This window comes from Ochotona princeps, chromosome 17, assembly GCF_030435755.1.
Source record: "Ochotona princeps isolate mOchPri1 chromosome 17, mOchPri1.hap1, whole genome shotgun sequence".
NCBI lineage: Eukaryota > Metazoa > Chordata > Mammalia > Lagomorpha > Ochotonidae > Ochotona > Ochotona princeps.
In genome coordinates this window covers 37043982-37053215 of record NC_080848.1, presented here as the reverse complement: position 1 = coordinate 37053215, position 9234 = coordinate 37043982, and the positions used below count along the sequence as shown (strand labels likewise).

The window sequence follows — 9234 nt, the reverse complement described above, 5'->3', positions numbered from 1 at the left end:
TACAGACATTTGGTCACTCTGTCTGCACTTCAGGGCTAAGCAGGTGTCCCCAGAGATAATTCTTTAAAACACTGTATTCATATTTTTCAAAGCAAGCCATTATTCATTCTTCAACAGTAGCCATGGAGCGGCAGCCAGGACTCCAAGGCCAAGGCACATGCGATTACCTGCTAATCAGTAGTACATTCCTACCACATTTCCATTTCTACAATTTGCTCATTATTCAATGGGAAAATAGTTTACAAGGGAAAAAAATATAATCTAAAAACAAAAATTACAAATATTAAATCCCTCTACAACTATAGACCCTGCAACCCCATAAATAAAACAATAATCAAAAACATTTTTCTTTAATAAAAGCATCCTTAATTCCTCTAGCTAAAAATTATAAAAGCGGCTAAAACAGCTACATTTTCTATGCTTCAAAAAATTGCAAAAACAGGCTCCCATCACTTGGATTCCCGTGGATGCACTGGGTGCTACCTGACTGGCCAGGCCCTGGAAAGGAGGCAGATCCGCCTCACCTGTGACTTCCTGTCTTCCTGCTGCCTCCTGGCCTTGAACGAGTCATTATTTTAGAGCAGGGCACTCGTGCAGTGCTCCCAACATGGGTATGTGTGCTTGTGTGTGTATGTACATGGGGTGTGTGTGCATGTGTATTTGCATGGGTGTGTGTGCGCGCATGTGTTGCGCATTATGTGCGTGAGTGTGCATGCGTGCAGTGTGGGAGGGACGTAGACATTTAAACATGTTCCTTATATCTGAAGGAAACGCTGTTGATTACAAAGCCACACAGCAGACCCTGAGCCCTGCTAAATTTCCCAGCTAATGCTGGTGGAACTGGGATGAAGTATCCTTAGGCTGGGGATCTGGACCGGCTCCTCCTAGCCCCGCGGGGTCCGTGATGGATGGGCATCCGCGAGCGACATCCAGCAACCAGCCCAGGGCTTGCTCTGAGGTAGCCTGGCTAGCATTCCTCCCAATCTGCACCGGCTGGCTCAATCCTAGCTCCCTCACGTGCCGTGCCTGCTCCTGCACCTCCAGGTGCTTGGAGCGTGGGCTTGGGGTGGACCCAGGCCAGGAAGAAGCCAGGAAGGACGGGACAGGCATGCACGGTCCCTTGAAGCGACGCCCGCGGAGACCTGGGATAAAGGACAGGAATCTCTCCAAGGGAGACGGAGGAAGCAGTCGGGTGCAGGCGAGGCTCGGTCCACCCCGCGGCCCTGCGGGGAGGAAGGGGCGCAGTGGTCCCCACCTCGCCCTCCGGGAGCGGGATGTACACAGGCCACACCCGCAGGGACTTGGCCGGGGGCCACGGGATGTCCTCTCACCCCGGGCACCGCACACAGACGGGACGGGGCGGGACTGGGTGTTGGTGTAGAAAGTTGGCGGGACTGCAGGATGGTGCCGAGGAGTCGAGGGCAGGCTGCAGTGGGGTCGACGCAGCCCCCACGGCCCGGGCAGTGAATGGTCCCGGATCCCCGGGGCTGCGGCTCCCGGTGCTGCAGTCTCCACCATGACCACGAGATGGCGCCAGGACCCCACGCGCTGCCCGCGGCGCTCACCTGCCACACCTGCGGACGCGCCTTCACCTGCGTCCCGCCCGGGGCCCGCGCGGCTTCCTGGGACCAACTCCTCCCCGTACAAAAACGGCTGCAGCTGCCCCAGAGCTGCAAGCCGGCGCTGCTGTTCCCTCCGCGTCTCCGATGTTGCTCCTGCTTCTGGCCTCCCACCGGGAGAGGTAGGTCGGTGACCCCAAGCCTCCCTCCGGTTCTTGCCCCAGGCCGGCCCCGAGCCAAGTGAGGCATCGGCTTTTCTGAGCATTTCAAAGTAATTTTGGTGAAACGTTAACGGGACGTGCGTTTTAAAACCCAAGTTTAAAACCGTAGGAAAACAACGTGGTTACGGGTTCCGAAACAACGGGCGCCTGTGGGGCCGCTTGGCTGGGCACAGTGCGCGCTCCGGGCTGGGGTGTCCGGCGCACCCAGGGGGACCCAGGACGAGAGGAACCCCGCCCCGGCGTCCCGCAGGCTTGGGGCGGCCAGGGGAGCGTTCCCGGGCTGAGTCTCGGCCCGGGGCCCAAACACGCAAGGGATGCCCGGGGGAAAAGCCAGCGGCGCTGGTCGCGGGGCTGCTGGGCAGGTGTCAGTGGTTAGCGAAATCCGTGGCTGCGAGAGCAACCGGACCCCGGCGGCGCTGACGCCTGGTGCGGGAGGGAGCGGAGCTCAGGGCCCGGGCACGGCTGCTCCCCGCGAGTGGGAGGGAGACGACGTGTGGATGGGGTAAGAAGGGGCGTGAGCGAGCTGTGCGCGAGTGTGCAGAGCGAGCGGTGCGTGGGTCTGAGTGTGAGTTGTAGCTTCGAGTGCGGGTGTGGGCAAGCGTACACGCGCGTGGGGACCGCTGGCGGGACATGCGTAAGGCCCTGTCCTGGAGTGCGGGGCACGCCTCCCCCTCCCCGCTGCAGGGAAACTCAAGTTTATTCGCCAGCACGTGACGCTGGGGCGCGGTGGCGGCTATCAGGAGATCAGACCATGTGAGGGGCTGTGAGTACAAATAGGGCGGGCACGGGCGCAGCTCGGCACAGGCGGTGGCCGTCCGGGTGCCTCGAGGGCGCCAGAGGAGCCCCGCCTCCCAGCGCGCGGGACGGGGACCGGCCTCCGTGCGCCCTCGGCCAGGTGGGTCCACGCTCCTGGCCACCTCCAGCCCACAATTTATTTTGTACAACTTCTCCACCGGTTCCTCAGGCGACCCTCGGTGCAACCCAGCCTCGAGCCCCCAGTCCTCCGGAGAGAGGGGCCCCGTCCCCAGGGACTGGGCTGCGGATTTTGCCGCCTTCACCCTCCTCTCCCTGCAAGAGCAGGTGCCCACCATGGCCGGGCGGGGCTGAGCAGGGCACGGGGATGGTCTCGGTCGGGGAGTCCTTTGTTCATGAGGCGCGCGAGGTCTTGAGTGCGCAAAGTTGCTGGAGTTGCAACCCGCGTTTTGGATTGGATCTTGGTGAACTGGCAAGCGCCAAGTGGCTGTAGGCAAGGGAGCTTTGAGGGGTGCCGGGGTTGGCACAGATGGCCGGGGAGATCTCGGAGGGACACCTAAGTGGGCCGAGGCTCCGTGCGCGTGGGAGCGTTCGTGGGCAGAGTGGAGGAGCACGCAGAACTGCAGGGCGATCCCCACTCGGCAGGACTGCGGTGCGCCTGGTGTGCGTGCGTATCTGGAGAAATGAACTTGCTGAAACTGGCTTGGCACGAACCCTGTGAAGCCCTCGCTGGGGAGTGCATCTGGTTCGGCTGCTGGGTTTTTTGCATATGGAATTGTGCCTTCTCCCAGTAGGAGTTCTGAAAAATTGGGAGGAGTAGCCTGTCTGGGAGTGTGGGACATCATAAAGGTTTTGTGTGTGTGTGTGTGTGTGCAACTTTATCCAGAAAAATGAATCAGGTTGATGGATTATTTATGAACCTGCTAGCTCTCATCATAGTAAGATGAGATCAAATATTTAATGTGTTGCTTTCAGTTACTCGGGGGGAAAAATGTTTAAGAAGGCAGCCTTGGGGTTTGTGTTGAGTGAGACAGGAACGCTCCCGGTGGCACCCACGTTTGGGGTTTTAGGAGCTCGGGCTGCGCGAAACCTGGACACTTGGTTGGGTGTACACATTTCCTTGGGGGTGGGGTGGGCGCGGCTGCCCCACCCAGGGCAGGCTTGTGCAAACGGAGCTAGTCCTGGTGGCCTGGGGTTTTGTCTCTGTCACCGAGCCTGAGTAAAAGCAGATTTCTTGGCAAGTAACAAAGCTTTGGCTTGGATGTTCAAGCTCATTTCTACCTTCTGCTTGAAGAAATGCATGGACCACAGGGTGGAGTGGGAGTGGCGTGGTAGGGATGGTTTCACAGAATTGGCGAGGCATCTGAGGATCCTCTTGTGTGTGTGGAGGGGAAACTTTCAGAGTCTTGCAAGTACCTTGACAAAACCTGGAGAGGCAGGCTGGGGAGTTTCCAAAGGGCTGTGGGTTTAGGAGGTGCGTGGGACACTGCCCTGCAGTGGACTTGGCTGCCACCCCCTCCTCACCTCTCATCAGAGAGAGGCAGCTGATGCCGCAGGTGAGCCAGGACGTGGCTGCCCCTCCGCGCTGTGTTTGTCCACTGTCATCGCTGGAAAGAACAGCGGCAGGGCGGCCTGCAGAAGTTAATTTTACTTTGGCCCTGATGAATCAACAGGATATGGTGATGACTTGACTTTTCCTCTAGGAGTTAGGGGCCTCGAGGAATGACAATGTGGTTGTCTTTGCTGTTGTGGGAGGGGGAACTGGGAGCTTCCCAATCCCCAGCACATTGGCTGACCCCTCTGCTCTAGCAGTCCCTGAAAGAGGCCAGGCCTACCTGCTTAGCCTGACCCCTGGGTCCCTGCTGATGCATCCTACAGGCACAGATCACAGCTGTGTTAAGAAAACACAAGTCGAAATGGTGGTGCAGAAAAGTCCTGGCAGCTAGGCTGTGCCCCGATGTGGCTGTCAGGTCAGGGTCTTGTCCTGCTGAATGCCAAGCCTGACTGTGCCTCCCCTGATCCGGCCAGCACGGGCTGTTCCCTGCTCATGCCTGGCCTTGTGATAGAAGTGACCTCAAGGCAGTGCTGGGCTCAGTTGACTTACCAGCACCGAGCTGTGGCCACTGGCCTTCACTGCCCCCAGGAGGTGGGATGTTGGCTGCATGGGCGTCCAACAGCAGCCCCAAGGCCACGTCTGCCAAGGCTGAGGCTTCACCCGCTCTTCTGAGGAATCAGTTTCTGGTCTCACGCGGCTAAACCACAGCTGGAGGAAATTTGAAAACCTGATGGCTCTCTAGGCAGGCCTCAGGTAATGAGCCGGGCACAGGAAACCTGGCACGGGTGGTCTCTGCTGAGCCCAGAGATGAGTTACCCTAGGGCAAGGCAGGAGAACTCCCAGGGACAGCACGGCCAGGCTGGGCTGAGCTACTACCCAAAGTCAGGTTCACGGGTCTGAGTAACGCCAGCCCCGGGTCCCCAGGCACTGGCCAGGGAGGTCTCCTGCCTGAGGTCCGGTTCTTCCTGTCGTCATTCAAGACAGGAAGGATACAAGTGAGAAGGGCAGCGATGAGAGCTGCTGGGTCAAGGGCCGGCTGTGTGCTCTGGGAGGACCCCTCGTCCCTGGGCTGGGGGCCTTCTGGCGGCCCCCCACCTTGCTGTGTTTTCGTGAGGTCGTTCTGGGCGGCTTCGAGGAACAAGGTGTGCATTGCCTTGGTTACTGAGCTGCTGGATGACACCAAATGACTTAAGGAAAAAGTTGTCATCTTTAACTGGAATTAGCCAAGGGACCCAGAATGAGACAGTGGGGGATGTGGAAGGGCCTGAGAGGTGACCTGCGCAGCCCAGGGGCTCAGTGAGGCTCGCCTGTGGCTCTCACGGGCACAGCCAGACCCAGACCTTGAGCTCTGCACAGGAGTTCCTTTCTTTCCCCGTTAAGGGCAGGTTGAGTCGCCTTCCAAATGCCAAGTGAATGAGCTGGCCCTGGGGTCAGAGGACAGGACCTGGGCTGCGGACAGGGAAGGACTGGAGGGGAGGGGGTGAGCTGTTCTGGGCACCCTCCCAGGCGGCTGGGCTGATTCGGGGTCACCCCGTACCTGTGTGGGGGCTAGCAGTTTTTCTTTCCCCCAGTTTCTGAACAACTTCACAAAGTTGGAGCTCCAGTTCGGCAGATGTTAAAGTTTTGTCACATTTGTGCACAAGGTTGCTGTCTCTAGGTGCATCTAATTCTTGCATACGCATACAGACATACTTGGACTTCCAATATTTAGCTCTGTTTTTTTTTTCATGCCTTTAGGGGTACTTCCAAAAGTTCGTGGGATGTAGAATTAAAAGATAAGTTTATTTTTGGTCCAGAGATGTTTTGAAATCCATGCATAGTTTTTTTCATAATATTAATTTTCCATTAACTTTTTGAAGATCTGTCCTACAGAATTAGATTTACTGCGCACAATATAGGAGAACTTAGTAGAAGGGTATAATTTATGTGTAATTTTTCCATGGGCTCTTACAGAGTTAAGTTCACTCCCCAAGTGGTCTCAATGGCTGGAACTGAGCCAGTCTGAAACCAGGAACCAGGAGCTTCTTCCCGGTCTTTTGTGCAGGTACAGGGTCTAAGGCTTTAGGCCATCCTCCACTGCTTTCCCAGACAACAAACAGGGAGCTGGAAGGGAAGTGGATCAGCCAGGATACGAACTGGTCCCCATACAGATGCTGGCACATGCAAGGCAAGAACTTTAGCCACTGGTCTACCACGCCGGGCCCTAAAAAATTAAAAAATTAGTAATAAAGTAATAAAATAAAAATCCACATGGCTCTGGGCAGAGAAAGGCTCCCCAGTCCTGACTGTAGGAGCAGGGTCCCCTGTGACAATCACAGCCACGTGGCCTCCCACCCACCTCTGCAGCTTCCTGCTGCCTCTAATTCCACCACAATCCCTTTCTCCCCCTTCTCTCCCCCATGTCCAGTCCCCACAGGTTAACCCAGCTCACCCTTTCATCCTTGCACTGCGGCTTTCCTCCTCCCCTCTTCCCACCCCGCCCCCCCCGCCGTCCCACGCTGGAGGTCTAATCATGTCTTTTTCACACACATGCCATCTTAGGATATTCCTATTAATAAGACTGTGACAAGCTGTGTTTGGACATGCTCCTATGGGTCTGTTCTTGATTCCTGCTTGGTTTAGTAGATGAGCACTGTGCCGCAGGAGGGTTTAGGAGACATGACCCTCCTAAGCCCCCTGCCTGGCCTAGCACATCACCTGCTGTGTGTTCCCAGTCGCTCTCCTGGCTTTTACGTGCCTGGATATGAGGCTACTTAAGAAGGTTTGTGGGAACATGGAATTCAGTCTCTTGGGTAGGTGTTGTGGTGTAGAGGGTTAAGATGTTGCTTGGGACGCCCTTAACGTGGATAGGAGCTGTAGTTCAAGTCTTGGCTGCTCCACTTTGGACCCAGCTTCCTGGAGTGCAATGGATGACAGCCAGGAACTCGGGCTCCTGTCAGCACATGGGAGACTGCATGTGGCTCTGTGCTCCAAGCATTAGCTCGGCCCAGCCCCTGCTACTGTGGGCATTTGGGGAATGAACCAGTGGATGGAAGATCTCTCTCTTACTCTGCTACTCTGCTTTTTGTAGATGAAGATAAGAAATAACAGTAAACAGTGTAAAGATGAATTGATTCAAGGCAGTTCTGCAATACATGCGGCTTCTTCATGTGCATTTTCCATAAAGCTTTGGGAGTCCCCTTGGATGGATGTCACAGCAACCGAGTGGAAGCACCAGATGGTTGTAGGTTGTGAAGTTAGGAAAAACATGACATGGAATTTGTTGTTTTGAAGATTTGTTTCTTTTTATTTGAGAGGCATATTTACAGGGAAGAGAGAAACAGATCTTCCACCCGCTGTTTCACTCCCCACAGGGCTACCAGCCAGGAGCTTCCTCCAGGTCTCCCATGTAGGTGCAGAGGCCCAAGGCCTTCACCCAGGCTCTGCTTTCCTGTGCTCCAGGCAGGAAGCTGGGTCAGAAGTGGAGCACCTGGGACTCAGACCAGCACTCATATGGATGATGGTGCATCAGGCAGAGCTGGCTTGCTAAGCCACAGCACCAGCCCTGACTTGCAGATTGTCACTAAGAGCCCTGAGAGCTCTGGGTGAGTCAGCTTCCTTATCCTGCTCTGCTTAGGCTTAGTCTTCCTCAGCAGCCAGAAAGTTGAAACAAATGACTGGCTGATGCTGGCCAGAGTGAAGCATTTGTCGTGCTTTCATTGCCAGCAGTCCGTAGGAGCTGGTGTGTGTGTGTGTGTGTGTGTGTGTGTGTACACCTGTAACCGGTTCACTCTCGAGATGCCTGTGACTACGCTGGCTAGGAGCCAACACTCAGTCACTGGAAGCCAGGAATTCCACTGGAAGCCAATACTGTGTCGTCATCGGAGGCCTCCCAGGGTCTGCCTTGGCAGGAAGTGGAGACAGGAACTGGGTCTCAACCGCAGGCACTCCACAGCAGAATGCAGCCTTCCCCCAGACTCCAGTGCCATGAAGTCGGGGCTTAAAAAAAAATTGATTTGAAAGGCAGAACAATAGAGAGAATGAGAAAGAGCGAGTGAGAGCAAGCTAACTTCCATCCTGGTTCATGTCTCAAATGACCACAACAGCCATAACTGAGCCAGTCCAAAGCCAGGAATCAGGAGCCTCTTCTAGGTCTCCCACACGGGTGGGAGCAATCCTTTACTGCTTTCCCAGGCCACAGGCAAGGAGCTGGATGGGCAGTGGAGCAGCTGGAATACAAACTGGCGTCAGTATGGGATGATGGTGCAGGCAGAGCTAGCTTGCTAAGCCACAGTGCCGGCCCTGACATGCAGTCTGTTACTAAAAGCCCTAAAGGATGCCTCCCCGAGGGCGCTGGGTGAGTCAGCTGCCTTGTCCTGCTCTGCTTAGGTTTAGTTTTCCTCAGGAGCCAGAAAGTGCAGATGAACAAATGACTTGTGATCAACCCCTCCTCTCGCCTGTGGTAGTTAACATGACAGCGCCGAGTTGTGCAGCGTGCACGGGATGGCTCGTTTGTCGGTCTCGGGGTGGTGTCTAGCTCACCGGCTGAGTGGAGCCAGGTGTAGCCAAGGCCCAGCCTGCAGGTGAGTGTCAAAATCCAACAGCACATTGTACATTCTTCTTTGCCTTTTTTCTTTTTCTTTCTTTTAAGATTTTCTTTTTAGTGGAAAGGCAGATTTTGCAAAGAGAGGAAGACAGACAGAAAGATCTTTCATCCACTGGTTCACTTCCCAAGTGGCCACAATGGCTTTGTTTTTTCTTAAGAAGGTTGGGTTGATTTGAAAGGCAGAAGGACAGAGGTCTTCTGTCCTGGTTTACTCTACAAATGGCCACAGCAGGCCTGGAACCCCACCTGTGTCTCTTACGTGCATGGTAGGGTTCCAAGCCCCTTGGCAGGTGTGTTAGCAGGGAGTGGGGTTGGGAGCTGAGAAGACTGACTGGGGAGGCTGCTTGAACTCTGCGTTCCAGTCTACAGCTGCTGTTGAGCTCTCCGTCCCTGAGTACAGCAGACATTTCTGACGCATGAGGCGAGGAGGCCTTGCCTCTCAGTGGAAGCCTGACCCCATCTGACCTGAGCCTTCTGTCCTGGGGGTCAGCCAGCACTGCAGCTTGTGTACCTGTGGTCCCATCCAGCAAAGCTAGAGGAGACTGCGTGGGTTGAGAGCCA

The 9234-nt window shown here is 55.6% G+C and overlaps 1 protein-coding gene across 3 annotated transcripts in view; it reads left to right on the top strand.

Annotated features, from left to right (window-relative positions):
* The first annotated feature begins 1421 nt into the window (after positions 1 to 1421).
* SLC6A4 (solute carrier family 6 member 4) overlaps positions 1422 to 9234 on the top strand; it is a 37787-nt gene continuing 29974 nt past the window's right edge. The window contains exon 1 of one of the 3 annotated variants that reach the window (XM_058675965.1): positions 1422 to 1741. The gene's annotated coding sequence lies outside the window, so the exon portion shown is untranslated. Of the gene's footprint in view, positions 1742 to 2550; positions 2676 to 9234 lie in introns of those variants that run through there. The other 2 variants (XM_058675963.1, XM_058675964.1) reach the window with 2 other exon arrangements.